The sequence below is a fragment of the Platichthys flesus genome, chromosome 21 (assembly GCF_949316205.1).
Source record: "Platichthys flesus chromosome 21, fPlaFle2.1, whole genome shotgun sequence".
Taxonomy (NCBI): Eukaryota; Metazoa; Chordata; class Actinopteri; order Pleuronectiformes; family Pleuronectidae; genus Platichthys; species Platichthys flesus.
Window position 1 is genome coordinate 18,048,608 of NC_084965.1, and position 19,844 is coordinate 18,068,451.

Here is a 19,844-nt window from a genome sequence, read left to right on the forward strand (position 1 = left end):
GAACTGTGAATTCTCATGACAATAAAAAGCTCAATAACAACCACAAACAAAAGGAAACAAATGCTTTCATGGTGACAATATCAACAACAAGGCATCTTAGAAAAATCCTGAATCATATGTTTGTTTTTAAACCTAAAGAGGTCATGACAAACCAAATCCCAAAGACGTGTAATTCTTGATCTTGGTATAAAGCTTTTAGCGCTTCTTTTGCAACAACAACAGCTTATTCACCTCTAGGTGGCATTGAAGTCAAGAAAATGTGCCAATATCATGGTGCTGATCATCAAAATGATCAACCAGGGGATTCAAAATTATCTATCTATCTATCTATCTATCTATCTATCTATCTATCTATCTATCTATCTATCTATCTATCTATCTATCTATCTATCTATCTGTCTGTCTGTCTGTCTGTCTGTCTGTCTGTCTGTCTGTCTGTCTGTCTGTCTGTCTGTCTGTCTGTCTGTCTGTCTGTCTGAGTGTGGTGGTGTAGTGCGTGCGAGTTGAGAGCGGTGGCGGTAAATGGGCTTGTTTGTGTTTGTGCGATTTTGATCTCTTTATTGATAATTCTGATTATAGCTATATAGTGTATTGTTGGTTATAGTGTTAGTGGTGTTGCGGTGTACACGGAGGAGGTGTTAGGTGGTGTGTGTGTGTGTGAGTGTTTGCAGTCGGCCACGGGCCGTCGTGCTAAACGCCATGGACCTCGCCGCCGGGTATACTTACTTGTTGCTCCAAAATTAACTGCATCAGCGTCCCACCATGTGTCCTTTTTAGTGTTGTCTTTATACAACATGTTCCGAGGATCATACAACTCTGTACTTCTCCACTTCAATTATTAATTTAATATCATCCATGTTCAGGGCCGGCCTTTCCTACAGGCGACATAGGCGATTGCCTAGGGCGCCACTCAAAGGGGGGCGCCAAAAACTGCGCCGAGCAAAAAAATAAAAAATAAAATAAGACAAAATATATATTTTTTTTTTTTTGCTGGGCAAAGTTTTTTGCGCCCCCTTCTATATGGGGTGTAAGCTATTTTGTGTAGTGACTTTTATTTTGAAGAGGGGTTTTCCCGGAAGTGTGTTCGGTGAGGGTGTTGGATATGTGACGAGTTATTAAACGGTTGCTGTGTCCCGAATGGATGAACTTCTTCTGTCTTCTTTCGGTGCATTCAACACAACTAAAACGCTCGGCTACATTGGTGGCAGCGGTGGGATTTTGCCCACTCCAAACCCATCGGAAGATAAGTGCACGGTGAAGACGAATGAAGCATCTCATAAAGTTTAGCGAGTTAGCTTAAGTTAGCCACAGCTAATTGACGTACCGCTAAAGTTGTGGACGGATATTCTGTGCCGTGTTGCACGGGTAAAATCCAGCGCTCTCCCTCACTACATCAAAGAGAGTGTTAGAATTGAAAGAACGTCATCGTATATTAAGATGTGGAGTGGTGACACAGACCCACTGGACTACAAGATGCCGTACGGAGAGAGATCCATTGCGAGCAACGTGAGGATCGAGCTCCCGCTGCCCTTCACTGGGGGGGAAAAGGAAAGTTTCCCCTGCTGGGCTCGACAGTTTGAGGTGGCCGTGCAGGCTCTGGTGTCCGGCACGGGGGGCGACTATGAGTATGAACTTGTCCGGATTTTACCAACCCGCCTGGCCAGAGCTGCGTTTCTCCTGTGGGATAGCCTGCCGAAGACCGTCCAAACTGACTATTCTGCTGTAAAGGAGAAGTTACAAGAGGCGTTTGGACAAAGGCATTTTCTGGATCGCTTCAGAGCAAATCTCTCCGCGCGTCCTCGTGCTTTAGGTGAGAGCTTGGAGGTATATGCAGCAGACATAAGCAAACTGGTCCATGAAGCATTCCCAGGTTATGGGGATGTTGCTCAAAGAGAGGAAAAATTCCGCCGATTTTTACATGGCCTTGACCCCTCTCTTAGAGCTAAATGTCATGAGCAGGGGGCTACTGATTTAGAAGAAGCTCTGGTTATCGCAGGTCGGTGTGAAATGGCTAGAGAAACCTTAAAGATGGACTATGGCAATCCTCATACAAGCCAGCCAGCAGTAAACAGTGGTTCAACATCCATGGTGGGTTCCATTTCTGATGGAGGGAGTTTTTTCAAAGCCATAGATCGACTCAATGAGGAAATGAGGGAAATGAGGATGGACATGAGACAAATGGCAGATGAGAATAAAAGATTGAGATCCATAGAGAGTCGTAGTGAATGGAAAAATTCTCCTTCGGCGCATGGAGGTCATTGCCAGTGTGACTGTGGTAATTATGGCTGCCAATCTCGTCGCCCACAGGGGGAGCGAGGAGGACGCTCCCCGGACCGTGGCTGGCGTGAACGGGAAACCGAGGGTGGCTCCAGAGAGAGACAGTTTTACCGGGGCCCGGAACATAACCGAGCCCCCTCCCCAAACTGGAGGGGTCCAAGACCTGCCAGGGGACCCATTTATGATGAACCGCAGAGACAGCGGGGTGTACGGTTTCTCTCCCCCAAAAGAGAAGACTCAGCCAGGCAGTCGGGAAAAGAGATGTAGCTGATGTTGCGGCCCAGACACCAGCTACAACACGTATGGGTCATTGGAAGAAGAAGAGCACCTCATATGTGAAAGGTTGCATTGAAGGGACTGAAGTCAACATCCTAGTGGATTCTGGGGCAACAGAGTCATTCATCAGTGCTGATTTCCGCATGTCTGTCCCTGCGCTGCGCAGACGACCCCTGAACCCTGATCTCATTGCTGCACGTGCGGTGAATGGCCAGATGCTCGACACTTTGGGCACTGTAACTGCCACTCTACGCTTGGGTAATGAGTCCTGGCAACATGTTTTCTATGTGCTTAGGGGATCTACACAAGCAGTACTGCTGGGTTTGGACTTTCTTGTTCTGAATCACGCTCTGTTGGATTTTGCCCATGGCCGACTGCAGTTGTGGGACACAGTTACTCCACTTTTAAGTGACAAAGACTTGGTTCCTGTGTGCTGTAATGTCACAGTGTCCACTGCCCTGGACTTACCTCCCCTCAGTGAAATGATTGTTACTGTAAGTGTATCTCCAGCTGGGCCCACTGACCAGCTCCCAGACTTTGTGGGATATTTAACTCCCAATCTCCAGCAGAATAGTGAGTTTGTCGTGGCTCACACTGTGACACTAGTGAAAAATGGAGTTACAACGGCCCGTGTTTTGAACCCTACAGACAGGGTTATTGTGCTCAGAGAAGGCATGCATTTGGGGGAGTTTTTGTCGGTCGATGAATCTGAGTTAGTACTACTCCCTCAAACCCCAGCGGCGACGGTCTCCACCATCTCATCCACGGATGAGCCGTTATTGTCTCTGAGGGAATCCCCAACTAATCAGCATGAGAGGGCACAGTTGAGGGAGCTGCTAGAGGAATATAGGCAAATATTTAGTACATCAGAGGGGGTGATGGGCAAATGCAAGCTCATTGAACATCATATCAAAACCGGTGATCATCCACCTCAGCGACAGCGTGCATATCGCACCTCACCAGACAAGAGGGAAGAGATAGACAGGCAGGTGTCGGCTCTGTTAGCTGATGGGGTGATAGAGGAGAGTTGCAGCCCCTGGGCCTCACCTGTCGTTTTGGTGAAGAAAAAGAATGGAGAGTGGAGGTTTTGTATCGACTATCGCCGCTTAAACAGTGTAACAGTGAAAGACTGCCACCCCCTCCCCAGGGTGGATGACACATTAGATGCATTAGCAGGGTCCGTTTGGTTTAGTACGTTGGACTTTTCTAATGGCTACTGGCAGGTTGATGTCGCTGAAGATGACAGGGAAAAAACCGCTTTCACAACGGGGAGGGGCCTCTACCAGTGGCGTTCGATGCCCATGGGTCTCACCAACTCGCCTGCAACATTTCAACGCATGATGGAGCTCGTGCTTAGAGGGCTCCCATGGCAGGTGTGTATGGTGTATCTCGATGATGTGCTCATATACAGCCCCACCTTTGAGGAACATCTCTCTAGCCTGCGGGAGGTTTTCTCCAGGATTCAGGCGGCGGGTCTTAGGTTGAATTCTAAGAAATGCCATCTGGCTCAGGATCATGTGGTGTTCCTGGGGCATGTTGTGTCTTGCCGTGGCCTGCAGCCAGACCCACGAAACACAGACAAGGTCAGAACATGGCCTACTCCACGGAATCCAACTGAAGTGAGGGCATTTGTGGGACTTTGCTCTTACTATAGACGCTTTGTCAGGGACTTTGCCCAGCGTGCGGCTCCATTGCACCGCCTCACATGTAAAGACACACCTTTCCAATGGACAGCGGAGTGTGATGCAGCCTTTGTGTATCTTAAAGGGGTGCTCTCATCTGCTCCGGTGGTCACCATGCCTGATTTCAACTGCCCCTTTAAAGTGTATACTGATGCCTCTATGGACGCTGTGGGGGCCATATTGGCACAGGACAGGGATGGATTGGAGAGAGTGGTAGTGTATGCTAGTCAGTCACTCACTACCACCGAAAGACGCTGGTCCACTTTTGACAAGGAACTGTGGGCTGTAGTTTGGGGCGTACGGCAGTTCAGACACTACATTGGATCGGCTGCCTTCACTATCATAACTGATCATAAACCTCTGTTGGGCCTCCGAGGCATGTCAATTGATCATGACCCCACAGGGAAAAGAGCAAGATGGATACTGGAACTGGATCCTCTCAACTGGGCCATACAGCACAAGGATGGAAAACGGCATACTAATGCGGATGCTCTATCACGGCGACCTCCGGATCCTGATCCTGACACAATGAGGGACACCATGGGGGACACATCTGGCCAAGTGAATGTCGTGGACTCTGACAGGGAGTTGAGTGATCCCAGGATTGGCAGTTCGCAGTCTCAATCACAGTTGCGAACCCCCCAGAGTCTTAGTTCCTCCACAAGGGGGCAGCATGAGGACATGGACTGTGAGTCAGATGACTTTTCCTTTATTCATTCACTTTCCCAGGATGATACTGAGATTAAGCTGCGGCAGAAGGATGATCCCGACATTAGTGTAGTTTTGGACTGGATTGAGTTGAAAGGGTCTCGACCTCCGCGGTGGCAGATGAAAGGGAGCTCTCGGTGGCTTCGTAAACTATGGACTGAATATCCTCGTCTTTCTGTGGTGAATGGTGTGCTCTGTCGGTCAGTGAATTCTTCTCTCACAGGGGACGCTCAGTATCAGGTGGTTGTGCCCTCCTCGTTTATCCCTGATATATTGCAGCACCTTCATGGAGGCCCTGCATCAGCACATTTTTCTGCAGAGCGGGTGTGGGAAAGAGCGAGGAAATCGTGTTACTGGCCCTGCATGTTTAAAGATGTTAGGCAGTGGTGTGAGCAGTGCGTCCCCTGTCAGACCCGCAGGGCCCCTGTCCCTAAACATCGGGCACCAATGGGGGGGTCCCAGGCTACTCATCCGTTTCAGAGAGTGGCCATGGACATTTTGGAACTACCAGTGACATCTAAGGGAAACAGATATGTGTTGGTTGTGGAGGACTATTTTACCAAGTTTGTGAACCTGTATGATCTTCCTAATCAAACCGCTCAGTCAGTTGCAAAGTGTGTGTTTGAGGGTTATGTGTTGGTTCATGGTGTTCCAGAGATAATTCACAGTGATCAGGGTCGGCAATTCGAGGGGGAAATTGTTCAGAGACTGTGTCAGCTTATGAAGATTAAGAAAACGCGCACCACGCCATATAATCCAAAATCAGATGGGATGGTGGAACGTTTTAATCGGACACTCATTGATCAGTTAGCTAGATCATTGCTGGCCTGTGGAGGTGAGTGGGATGACTACCTACAACATGTTGCATTTGCCTATAACACCTCAGTGCATGCTAGTACAGGTTACACGCCTTACTACCTGACTCATGGGCGGGAAGCTCGTGTCCCGGTGGATGTGTTAGTATCCCCTCAGGCGGTGCGTTTGGACTTGAATTTGTCTCACGCTGATTTCGTAGCCTCTCTGGTGGGGAGGCTGGAAACTGCTTTCGGCAGCGCCAGGCAGTTTAGTATCAGTGCTCACGAGACACAGAAACTTTATTATGATGTGACTGTTCGTCATCGGCCATATGCAGTGGGAGATTTGGTGTGGCTGCACAATCCTACGGAGGACCGTGTGAAGCTGGCTCCCCATTGGAAGGGCCCCTACAAGGTACTGGCTGTGATGGACTCTAATGGGGAAAGTGGGCTGACCTATCACATTGACTGCCCGTTCAATCCTGGACAAGGGCGGGTGGTTCATTATGACAGACTCAAGACTTACACTCTACCTCTGCCGATGGGTTCTGGGTGTAGTTCCCCAGCATCTCCTCTTCGTGCTCCTTCACTACGGGATGAGGGGTCACCTGAAGGAGGCTGTGGTGTTGAGGAGCCGCTGGTGGATGGTGTCGCCAGCCCGAGAGAGCCTCACCAAATGGTGTCCCGTTCTGGGAGAGCTGTAAGACAGCCTGTTCATTTCAAAGACTATGTTGTGTAGATATATCTGATCTGGTTGACGGTTGTGGTCAGGGTGGTTTATGGTTCGTGGTATTTGGTGTATGTTATATATGTTGTTTTTTTTTTTCTTTTGTATGTTTCTATGTATATGTGTATATGTGTATCTCTTTCTTCTGTGGCTGTTATTATTTGTGTTGTGTTCTGATACTGTCTCTGTTGGAAACGGGGACGTTTCTTTTGTTAGGGGGGAGGTATGTAAGCTATTTTGTGTAGTGACTTTTATTTTGAAGAGGGGTTTTCCCGGAAGTGTGTTCGGTGAGGGTGTTGGATATGTGACGAGTTATTAAACGGGTGCTGTGTCCCGAATGGATGAACTTCTTCTGTCTTCTTTCGGTGCATTCAACACAACTAAAACGCTCGGCTACATGGGGTATGGCCCAAGTAATTTAAGTAGTTTCATTAGAGAAATCAGTGAATGACCGCAGCACTCAAGTGGAACGTTTGGCACTGGACCAGTTGAACCCTGCACTGTCAGGTGCAGTCTGGATGAGGAAGTGAATGCTCCGTGTCGTTACTGCTGCTGCTTCCATCCTGTATTCTACAGGTTAGTAGTGGGTGAGAGTCTCCTACGTTAGCTCCTAAAGCCTCGCTTGATCACCACGGGTGTCATTGAGACGTGTTGATGTTGTTTTGATTTTCTACTTAGACTGGTAATAACTTAGAAACTCCGCTGGACAGTGAGGGGAGACGCTCGCGCACTAGGTGGGCGGGGCTACATTCGCCTGTATAGGTGTTTATTTTACCTGCACGTCGTCTTGCAGGCGGATTGCGATAGTATATTGTTTACTTAACAGTGTGTCGTTCAGCTCCGACACACACAGACTCTGTAATTAAGTCATGTATTGTTATTGTGCCTTATAAAGACCAGTTATAAGCTTATGTTCAATAGGTCTATATTGTAAATGTTTATATTTCTTTATGAGTGATAATGTATATTAAGATGTTTGGAGGAAATAGACACCATAATAATTGAATGTATGTTTTATGCACTTAAAATGCAGTTTCACTCAGAGAAATACTTGTACTTGAAATTGTGTGTAATTTGAATAAGATGCAGTCTGGATGAGGAACTGAAGGCTCTGCTAGCATGTCAGAACATGCTAGCAGTGTCCGAGTAACTTCGACGAAGTGGGGGGGGCAGGAGTGAAGCTTGCCTAGAGCGCCAAATTTGCTAGGGCCGGCCCTGTCCATGTTGAAGAACTTCTCAGCTGTTGTCTCCGTTAAATGTCGGGTGTCGAGGGTGAATTACGTATTCTCCACTCAAACCTATGTGGAGAATACGTAGCCCCCCCCTCTCTCTCTCTCTTTATCTTTATGATTGCTTGTGTGGCTGTAGTGGATGGGCAGAGGGGGACATTTAATAATGTGGTAGGTAAAAGTGTTAAAATTAAAACTCCTGGACAACAGAAGGTGAATACAAATTATGGGATGCATATTTGATCATTTATATCATATGAAATATGTCATCAATATCGTTTAAAATCATTTTTCAGTGTGTTTCCTGTCGCGATACGCTCGCGTCAAGCGGAAAAAATAGACTCGACGCCGAAACGCTTCACGGCGCGAGGCAGCCGTGGCGCAACGCTACGCTTCAGCGCCCGGTGTGTTCAGCACAACGATTTAACATGGGAGTGGATGGGAGCCAGAGGATTGGCGCTGCGCTTACGCCTCGCTTCGGCGTCGCTTCCGCGTCCGGTGTGAACCCGGCGCAACGTCCCTCCGTTCATTAGAGACGAGACGTTATTAAGAGAACTAGCAAGACACTGTAAGATCGTGTCTCAGGTTAAGAAAGTTACCTCAGGATGCAAGGCCCCGCTGTTAAAACACGTGGTGTCCCACAGAAGGCATCTGTTTATGATTCTTAATAACAGGACTGAGGATCTTAACCTGGTGTTCAAGATAAGAGTGGAGGAGTTTGATTACGTGATTTTGTAACATCAAACAATACTAAGTGTTTCAGCTGTGGGAAAGAAGGACACCAAGCTAAAGGGTGTCCTCAAAGAAATAAAACAGCTGACAAATGACAGGGGGGGTTCAGCAGGAGCATCAGGTGAGTGAGGAGGGACAGGAGGGGACAAATGGAGTCCAACAGGAGAGTCAGGGGAGTGAGGAGGGGAGGGGGGGAGTCCCAGGGGAAGGTCAGGTGAATGAGGGGGGGACAGGGGAAATCCAACAGGCAGATCAGGTGAGCGAGGAAAGACAGAAGGAGACAGGGGGGGTCCAACAGATTAGATTAGATTAGATTAGAAAACTTTATTTATCCCAACATGGGCAATTTCGTTCACAGTTTCCAGTCTCACATAATAGATTACTTAATAAATGCAATAAATAGCAATAGGAGGTAGACAAAAACATATATCAAAGGCAGTCCAACACACATTTAACTCACAATTCATTTCAGCCCGTCGGTAACAACCACCCTGCCCCCGGAAACACCCACCAACACTGGTGTGCTCTCCACCTACTCCTTACTTTTGTCATCATTTAGTAACCTGATGGTTGCAGGGATAAAAGAGTGGGAGTACCTCATTGTTCTTGTCCTGATTGAACAGTAGCGCCGCCCTGAAGGCATTAGTTTAAATTCTTTACTGAGGACATGGTCAGGCTGACTGATAATGCATTTGGCTTTCTGGACTGCTTGTTTGTTCCACAATGATCTTATGCTCTTGAGCTGGATGCCAGTGATCTTAGAGCAGATCTTCACAATTTTATTTAAACTATTCATGTCTTTAACTGACAGACTGTTAGTCCAGCATATAAAGGAAAAAGTTAAAAGACTCTCAACAGGCAGTTCAGGTGAGTGAGGAAGGACAGAAGGGGACAGGGGGGGGGGTCCAAAGGGCGGTTCAGGCAGGTGAGGGGGAACAGGAGGAGACAGGCCAAGTCAGTGATATTGACATGGAGAGAGACGAGGAGGTGCTTAAAGTTCCTCGTCTAAAAAGAAAGACCAGGAGCGACAGTGGAACCTCCAAAGCTAAGAAAGGGACAGTGAAGAAAGGAGGGAGAGGAGCAGCAGAGTCTGAGTCCAGCATGGAGACCGACTCTGCGGACAGTGAATCCTCCGACATCAGGGCAGGAAGCCAGAAGAGCTCAAGAAGCTACAGTGCAGGTAAGATGTAAAGTGTTTCTCCAGAAGACAAAAAACATGAAGGGTTTGAAGTTAGAGGATTATTTCTCTGATAAAAAGCAGTTTTCAAACTCGGCCCGGCTGCACATGAGCAGCAAAGGCAGAGGAGGTTTCACTGACCAGGAGATGTACAGACTAAAGAAAATTGTTCAGAGAATTAGACAACAGAAAAACAATGATGATGATGATGATGAATAAAGTGCATCCTGATTACCAATCAGTCCTGTCTTTTTGTGTTTTTTTTATGTTTTTCATATGAGTCTTTTAAACATAAGTTCTTTAAACATAAACGGAGCCAGAGATGCTGTGAAGAGGTCTCTGATGTTCCAGCAATTAAAGCTGAAAGGGACTGAAGTGATGTTCCTACAGGAAACACATAGCGACACTAACAATGAGAACGTCTGGAAAAGAGAGTGGGAGGGGCAGGTGGTCCTGAGCCACCTAAGCACAATCAGTGGGGGGGTGGGCATCATCTTCTCCAGGAGCTTCGCACCAGAGTCTTTAGAAGTGGAGGGGGTGGTGGAGGGCAGACTACTGATGGTGAGGGCAAAGGTCGAGCAGTTTTATTTTGTTTTTATAAATGTGTATGCTCCAGTCTCAGGACCTGACAGAGTCTGTTTTTTAAAGGTTTTAGACACGGCGTTAAGCAAAGTTAAGATGGATGATTTTTTATTTTTAGGAGGAGATTTCAATTGTACAGAAGATGATGTTTTAGATAGGAACCACCTGGAGACCCACAGAGCTTCATAGAGTGCACTGAGGCAGCTGCTGCAGGCCCATGATCTGTGTGATGTGTGGAGAAGGATGAATGACAGTAATAGACAGTACACCTGGACTCATTGCCGAGGGGATCTCATTTCCATGGCGAGGTTGGACCGGTTTTATTGTTTTAAACATAATTTTAGCATCTTCAGAAAGTGCAGTATACTCCCAGTTGGTTTTACGGATCACACGCTGGTTGTGTGTAAAGTTTTTATCTCTAAGTTAAAATCTAGAAGCGCATACTGGCCTTTTAACACGTCTCTTTTATGTGATGCACATTTTAAAGATGTTTTTAAGTTTTTTTGGAGCGGTTTTAAAGAAAGAAAGAATGATTTTATTTCTTTAAAGCTGTGGTGGGACTGTGGTAAGGTTGAGATAAAGTAGCTCTGTCAGCAGTATACCCTCATTGTTACAAGAGACATAACCAGATCTATGGAGGATCTAGAGTCGGAAATTGAGGTGGTGCTGAATTTAATAGATTCCACTGGAAATCAAGATCATATTAAAGATCTCAAGTCTAAAAAATCTGCTCTTACAGACCTACTGGGCATGAAGGCTCAGGGGGCGCTGGTCAGGTCACGGTTCCAGACGGCAGCGCTTATGGATGCACCGACTAAGTTCTTCTTTGGACTAGAGAAGAAGAACGGACAAAGCAGAATAATCCACACTCTGCGATCTCCTGAAGGAGAAGAACTCAGCGACAGCAAGGAGATCCGGAAGAGAGCCGTGAGTTTTTATAAGGATTTGTACGAAACGGAATATACTGAGAACAAGTCCCGGTTCGAGTCCTTCTGTGGGGAGCTGCCCAAGGTCCCTCAAGATGTGAACGCTGGGTTGGACAGCCCCCTGTCGATGCAGGAACTATACACGGCCCTGCAGAGCATGGCGGGGGGAAAGGCCCCGGGCATCGAAGGCTTTCCAGTCGAGTTTTTTAAGGAGTTCTGGATCGAGATGGGGGAAGATCTTTTAACTGTTTTAACGAGAGTTTAAGAGACTTGGTGCTGCCGATAAGCTGCAGGAGGGCAGTGATAACTCTCCTGCCAAAGAAAGGAGACCTTCAGGAGATCAAGAACTGGCGTTCGGTGTCGCTGCTATGCACTGACTATAAGATCCTGTCAAAAGCATTGGCAAACCGCCTGAGGGAGGTGATGCAGGAAGTGATACATCAAGACCAGACTTACTGTGTGCCTGGTAGGTCTATCCTGGACAATGTGTCCTTGATTCGTGATATTGTGGACTTCTCTAGTTCTATAGGCATAAAAACTGGTCTCATTTCTCTGGACCAGGAAAAGGCTTTTGACAGGGTTGAGCACCTGTACCTCTGGAAGACTCTAGAGAGGTTTGGCCTCAGCCCAGGTCTCATAGCGATGATCAAGGTTTTGTATCAGGACATTGAGAGTGTACTAAAGATAATTGGAGACCTGAGTGCACCTTTTAAAGTATACAGGGGGGTGAGACAGGGCTGCTCGCTCTCAGGGATGTTATACACACTTTCCATTGAACCAATGCTAAATAAGATAAGAGCAAATATTAAAGGGTTGATTTTAAATGATGTAAAAAAATGTCACATTTTATCAGCATATGCGGACGACATTATTGTTTTTGTAAAAAATCAGGAGGACGTCCAGGAACTGGGAAAAATCGTCAGTGATTTTAAAACAATGTCAGCTGCTAGGGTGAACTGGGGGAAAAGTGAAGCACTGGCAGTTGGAAGTTGGGAAGGGGGTCTACCCAGTCTGCTGGGGGGGTTGACGTGGAGGAGAGACGGTCTCAAGTATCTGGGGGTTTATGTCGGCAATGAGTCCATGGTTCAGAAACTGGGAGGGTGTGGCTGAGAAAATACAAGGGAGGCTCAACAGGTGGAAATGGCTGAAACCACAGCTATCATACAGAGGCAGAACATTAATTATAAACAACCTGGTGGCTTTTGCTCTGTGGCATCGGCTTGCATGCCTGGAACCAGGCTTACTCTGATGGAGCGGAAACCCCTGATGACAGCGACCCTTTTCCAGAGCTAGGATTTAACCCGAATCTGGATGGGCTCTCAGGACCTTTTTTAAATAAAACAGACTGGAAGCAAGTGGACCTGTACACAGCAAAAGGGAGAGCCATCTATGAATGCTGATAAAATAACCTTGAACAGGAGCAAGCTGGATGTGAGGCCTGACACGGTGTGGAGACTGGATCTGGACATCAATGACAAACTGGTGTGGAGGGTTTTATACAAACCACCTCTAAGGAAGAGGACTGGTGACCTGCAGTGGAGGATTTTACACGGAGCCATTGCGGTTAACAGTTTTATATCCATCATCAACCCAACAGTCATGAACAATTGCCCGCTTTGTGGAGAAGCAGAGACAGTGTTCCATGCTTTTTATGATTGCGAAAGACTCTGTTTCCTTTTTCATACACTGCAGAATGTTTTTTTAACAGTTTGGTGAGACATGGTCTAAGAATGTCTTCATTTTAGGAGTAGGGTATAGGAAAATAAATGAGTGCAAATGGAAACTTTTAAATTTTATTGTAGGAGAAGCAAAAATGTCAATTTACAGCACCAGGAAGAACAAAGTGGATGACAGGACAGGGCAAGAAGCTCTTCCTGTTTTTATCTCGCTGCTGAAAGCAAGAGTGTGGGTAGATTTTAGGTTTTTTAAAGAGATGAAGGACATGGATGGCTTCACCAAACAGTGGTGTTTTAATGATGTAGTATGTTCTGTGGTTGATGATGTTTTAATTTTTAATATTACTTTCTAAGTAGGTTTAAGTATTGAGCTGAAACTGTACAGATCCGTTGAAACTTTGATAGTAGTTTTGTTTAAATTTTGAAAATAAAGGTTTCAAAAATCAAATCTCTCTCTCTCTCTCTCTCTCTCTCTCTCTCTCTCTCTCTCTCTCTCTCTATCTATCTATCTATCTATCACCGCACTTAACGCTGCTCTGAAGGAGCTGATGGTCGAAAGAAGAGGAGGCTGGATCAGACAGACTTTTTACATGGTGAGAAAGGAGAAAAGACTTGACCAGCAGGTGAATATTGCAAGAGACCTAGCTCAAATGGATGAACATGAGGTTAAGAGCAAAAGAGAAAAAGGTCAAATCATCGAATGCTCATCTTCAAATGCAGCAGGTCGAGCACAAAATGGTCCAAAAGGAATTGACGGAAAAGTGCGACTGGGTCAAGTAGAGGGAGCTCTCCCTGGAGAAGAAGGCATGGCACTTGTAGATAGAAATGTGGAGCTCATTTCCAAGCTCACCATCCACACTGTGAACCTCGTGAGTGACACTGACAAAAGTCAACGCTACATGGAAGAGAGTGTGAGCGGGCAGAGAAAGAAGCTTTGAAAGACTGAAGTAGCAGGAGAGACCAAACTAGAGGTTTGAATAAGTTATCTTAGACTCTGGGAAATTCCCTTTTCTTCACTATCTGATTTTGGAGTTGTTATATTTTTTTCTACATTTTATGGACAAAACACACAAATCCTGTTGATAATTTAGAAAATTATCGACAGATTAAAGAGTGGCAGCTGTAGTATCCACAATGTGGATATTTTTGGGGGTGACCAGGATGATACTTGTTATTATACTTATATTTAGCTTAAATTGCATAGCAACTTCAGAAAAACAACATTAAAATAAGCAGGGATTTATATTGTTTTTAAAATCTCAAAGTGATATAGTATATATTATGAGTCAATGACCAAGTGTGGTTCGTCATTTTGTTATGTTCATGTTTCCTGAAATGAAGAATTTTCTTTGTAGTATTTGAAGTCCAATTTGTGGAGCGGAACCAAACAGTTACACATTTGAACTCTCACATCTTTGTTTGCAAGATGATGTGAAAATCCAGCTCAGCTGCAACCATCTCTCATTGGCTAAAAGATGATGATGGCAGCTCAGAAGCTCTTTCTCTTTTCTTTCTTAGTTCCTGCCTTGAACTGGATGGATTACCATGGAACCTGGTGGAGGGACGCAGTATGGGTCAGGGAAGAACTCATTGCATTTTAATGCCTACACAGACCATGGGGCTGATCCAGGGTTGTTTTTTTTTAAACCCCTGTTACTGTTAGAACAATTGCTCTATTTATTGTTAGAGTCTATATCACAATGTTTTTTCAAGTTATATTTTACCTGAATATTATTTTTTTATATATTTAATTTACTGACTGGATTGCAATTGCATTACAAGGAATTAGTTTCTATTCTTTATTTCACCTTTAGCCTGTTTTAGCAGTAACAAGTGAACGGGCCTCCTCGAATCAGCTGCATCTCTCTAACAGAGGAGAGGAGAGACGAGCACGAGCACGAGAGGGAGGGGGGCGTATGTTGATGGATGGATGGATGACTGGATGACTGGCTCGCGTGCGTAAACTGCGTGTTTACGCACGCGTTGTCGGGTGGAGGCGAGGAGATGAGGAGGCAGTAGCGCGTGATAGGAGAGAAGCGCGTTCCCCGATTGGCTGTAGGGCTCTGGTACCCAGCTACGTCAAGATGAACATGTTTACGTCGAAAATGACGAGTGTAACCTTCAAAATAAGAGTATTTTCACTCTGAATTGCGTAATTTGATCACAATAGTTATTTGCACAATTTCAAATGAAAATACTCCTTAATTTAGAATGTTATTGATACAACTGTTATTATTATTGTTTCTGTTATTATGATTTTAATGTTTTATTAATAATAATAAATAAGTGCCTCATGAAGAGGGCAAATGAAAACACAACAAATACAAAACACCAAAGACAAGAAGCAGTCATTTAAAATCAAAGACCGCAAGTTAAACAATACAAAATCTAGGGGACCAGGGATAAAATAATACAACATTATATAATAAAAGACACTAAAGTAATATAAAATATACAATCAAATGAAGGCAATTCGTAATAAGTGAGTTTAGAGGGATTTTCACTATTTATATTTATAACATATTAATTAAAAATCGAAATAAAACATACAAAAAATTGACAATAAAAAGTGAAATGTCAAAATATTTGAACGTGGTTTTAGCTGGGACCGGAAATACTTCCTTGCATCGTATCTATCTTGACTGAGGTCCAGAGGAAGAGGAGAGGATGTGACTCTCTCTCTCTCTCCCATGTCTCATCCCTCTCTCTCTGCTGTTTTTTGTCTCCCTCCTTCCCCGCTTCAACCGTGGACAAAAATGGAGCTCGGCGGAAATTAGCCACCTCTCCCTCGTCCTCACCGGCACCGTGCTTGGAGAATGATCCACCGGCAGCTCGTTTTGACCCAGGTAGGTCTCCTCCTCGGCCTCCATTGTTGGTCGCTGAACGCTGGGGGTGATGCGATGGGAGCCTCGCCGTCATGTCAGCCCCCAGCAGCGGCCCAGCACCTCCTCCTTGTCGGGGGGGGGGGGGGGGGGGGGTGAACACACGCTGCGCCGAATCCTTCTCTAGTGTTTGAGCGGAATTCACCGCCAACAGGAAGCAGGCGCAGGACGTCGGGTTGTTTCGGTTTCTTGCCCCCGAATGGACCACACAGGCTGAGCTGTCCTCGGGCAGCACGCCACTGAGATCGCCTGTCAGAGGAAGTCTAAATTCCCTACACATAATCCCTAAAAGTTGATATTCTATCAAAAAAAAAGAGGTCAAATTTGCTATTATGAGCGGTTAGATGTTTGCCGAATTGCAGCGGCACAACGGGGGAGAGAGGACCTTCAGTCATCTGCCATGCAAGGAAGCCTATATTCCCCAGGGAGCCACGCAACATGAAATTCATACATTTTCTAAATGGTGTTTGGCGCTGGAGATTGCCTGGGCCCCACAGCCGTACTTATCCTAGTTTCTCCTGATTCAGGGTCTTACTACGACCGTGAGGCTTCCCCTTCCCCTCGTTGTGTGGGGGATTCCCATTCCCTGAAATCCTCTTAAATCCTGGCGCATCACACCATACTCGGCTGCTTTCGTTTTTGTGGCCTTCGGTTTTGTCAATTACGTGTGTGTGTGCGTGTGTGTGTGTGTGTGTGTGTGTGTGTGTGTGTGTGTGTGTGTGTGTGTGTGTGTGTGTGTGTGTGTGTGTGTGTGTGTGTGTGTGTGTGTGGGGGGGGGGTAATACATTAAATGGTGCAATTATATTTATAATAATAGTTTTATTTTATGGGTGCCTATGAAGACACTCAGGGATACTTCACAGATAGAAACAATCAAAACAATGCAGAATATCAGGACATCAATGAAACAATACTAAGACAATAAAATATGTATAAAATAGAGATGTAGGTGTAAAAAAAATATGTATTTTCCAAGTAGCAAGAGCAGCAACTTTTTAAGGGCTAGACGTGACTCTGAGCTTCAAATCAACTACGAGTGTGGTTGTTATAATGACCTACAGCTCGTGACCATTACTACAGAAACCACTCTAAATATGACTAATTCCCACTAACTATGCCTACTATTACCACGCTCCCATCTTCTCTCGCAACGTGTGATTTCAGTGTTAGTGTTGGTGTGAGGTTGGTCTTGTCTCCAGAACACATGGACTCACGTGGCTTTAGAGTGTTGTGGTTTACCAGTGAAGTCTCTATGTGTGTCTCAAATCAGGGGGGCCGCAACCTTAGAAGGACATGGTCTTTGAACCGAAATGAGACAATGTGGTCTTCTTAGTGCAGCACCAGCTTGTCCCGCCCTTACAGCCCGTCGCCTAGCAACAGATACGGACAAGAAAGTTCTTCGGTTGATGAAGGATGCTGAAAAGATGTGTTTTTGTGCACCCTTATGTTGAGTTGAAGCCGATACTTAAATTAAAAAATGAAATCCTTCTACCGTTTCCTCGTAACATGCTGCCGCCAACAGTTTGTCAGTGAAGCGCATGAACCCTGGGATAGGTTGTGGGTAAGGATCCAACCAGTGGAGCCTCCATTGCTGGAACTCCATTGGAAGGACACATATGTCACATTTGTAGGAGCCTTCCAATTGGGACAGATTGGTTGTGTCGCTGTGACGCCATCAGCCTTCAAATGTGTAGTGCGCATCAACTTGTTACTCCTTTAAGCAAGTGTCCATGTACTGTATCTGCCACAACACTGCTGACCTTTGAAACCATTTACATCATAGTGAACATACTGTTATGAAATAGAAAGTTTTGCCACGTGTTCTCATTTATATAATTATGTCCTGAGCTGTGTAGATTAGATTTGTGCTGGTGCTGTTTTTTTGCGCACATTGTGGAGATTAAAAAGAGCAGCAATTTGATCGTTTTCAGAGGGACACCAGTCTCCTTCTGCAGAAGATAGAGCGCTGACTCAGCACTGGGATGTTTTTTCGCACTGGCTCTGATCTGAAACACGTAAGAACCAGCTGACTGGACTGTCTTCTGTAATAATCGCAGCAGTTTGAAAGACTCACAAAACAGAGAGGTGTGACGATTCTTAACACTGATGCCCTCTCCACACTATTGTGCACACATTTTTGAAGGCAAACTTTTTCCTCTCTGTTTGGGCCTCTCGTCCACATGTGAACTTTGTTTAAGTCACTATAAAGGAGATTATTACTCTTTTACTTTTATATCTCTTTTACAAACACTTCCAAAGTGCACGTTTTCAAAAAATCTGGTTTCCGTGTATCTCTTTTTACATGTTAAACGGACCGTTTGGCAAACAATGATGTCACAACATACTTAGCACATGTCCACTTAAGAATTCATGGTGGTGGTGGATTGTAATCGTGATGGCAGCTGATCATGGACTATGATAACAACATGACTGATTGTACATTATGCCTCACATAATCTACCATTACTGGCAATAACTGTTCCCTTCATTTCAATCAGACATTTTCCTATGTATAAATACTTAAAACATTTGCAAACTTTTTTATTAATCTTTTTTATATGTTCAGTTACACATGGCATCTATTGCACTTCTTTCCATCCTGGGAGAGGGACCCTTCACAAGTGGTTTCCCCTGTTAATAGTTTTTTTGGGGGAGTTTTCCTTTTGTTGAGGGTTAAGAACAGCGGATATTGCACCTTGTAAGGCCCTATGAGACAAATTGTAATTTTTGAATATGGGCTATAGAAATAAAATGAAACCATTGTAAACATATTTAAAAGGCTGTTGTTTGGCCTGTGGTGTATGGTGCTTGCTTCTTCCTTTTTGACGTTTAAACATTTACCTGCAATAGGACAGACAGACAGACAGACAGACAGACAGACAGACAGACAGTGGTTCCTGGAATATGCCAATGGTATATGTTAGCATTGCATTGATTTTTAATGGCAGAGTGGCGCTGTCCCTGTAGGTCATATGATTGTGCTCATTACTCATCACAGGAAACACTGGTGGTTCATGTAGGTTATCTGAGGACATGTTCAATTCAGTCCGCCTGTTTGCGTACAGAGCTCTGTTTGCCTGGTTATGTGTATGCTATCTTTATTATTATTTAACATATGGCATGTCCAAATTGCACCAAATTTGACACTGGGCTTTCTTGTTCTCAATATATGCGTTTCACATACAGACAGATTTCTGGAATTAGATGGAATTGAATGGATCTATGGTTAAAACAAGAACCATCTAACTGTAACATGTCACATGGAGGAACTCAATGTTAAACAATTTTCCCTGTGACCTTTATACTATTATTTACTTTTGTGTGAAATTAGTATTAATAATGCATTGATCTTTATTCAGGATTTTATTGTTGTAGTAGAATGAGCTTGAGGTCTTTTAAATAGTGATTATTCTCACATTGGATGAATCCACTGATTATTTTCTCCATTAATAGATTTATTGTTTGGTTTGTTATAGTTCAGATAATAGTAAGAAATGTCATCACAAGTGCTCAAAACCATGATCAAAGATATCCAGTTAACATTCTTTGTAGGTGCACTGATTCTGTCTGGGCCTTTAACACACACACACACACACACGTAATGTCAGCCCCTGAGCTGGGAACGTTTGGTTGTGTTTCTTTATGGGCTCAGATCAATGTTCTGATTCAAATAGACTGAAAGAAAAACATTTTGACGGCATATTTTCTGATCAACTTTTAAATATTTGCATGTGTTTTTGTCAAAAAGTAAAAATATAGTATATATAATAGTATAAAGTGTCTCATCAGATTGAGAACTGTAGCGACAGTGTACAGTGGCTCAGATTTAATCTGTGCTAGGCTGCTTCAAACAAGTTGTTTGTTGATGTTTCTAAATCAAGGGGTTGAACCCTGTTCCTACAGTATTTGTTATAACAAACATCAGCATAATATTTAGGCCCTGGTAGAGAGCGAAGCGGATCCAAGTAGGACATGAGTCATCGGAACCTTTTCTCTTCCACAATTGACAGTGGTTTGTGAACAGAACATTTTTGGCTGATATTTTTCCCTCTCTCTCTCTCTCTCTCTCTCTCTCTCTCTCTCTCTCTCTCTCTCTCTCTCTCTCTCTCTCTCTCTCTCTCTCTCTCTCTCTCTCTCTCTCTCTCTCTCTCTCTCTCTCTCTCTCTCTCTCTCTCA

General features: G+C 44.8%; 1 protein-coding gene across 1 annotated transcript in view; it reads left to right on the forward strand.

Moving 5' to 3' along the window:
- The first annotated feature begins 13,326 nt into the window (after window positions 1-13,326).
- Window positions 13,327-19,844, forward strand: part of LOC133932784 (E3 ubiquitin-protein ligase HECW1) — a 66,301-nt gene continuing 59,783 nt past the window's right edge. The window contains exons 1-2 of the mRNA XM_062379630.1: window positions 13,327-13,379; window positions 14,305-15,632. The gene's annotated coding sequence lies outside the window, so the exon portion shown is untranslated. The remainder of the gene's footprint in view (window positions 13,380-14,304; window positions 15,633-19,844) is intronic.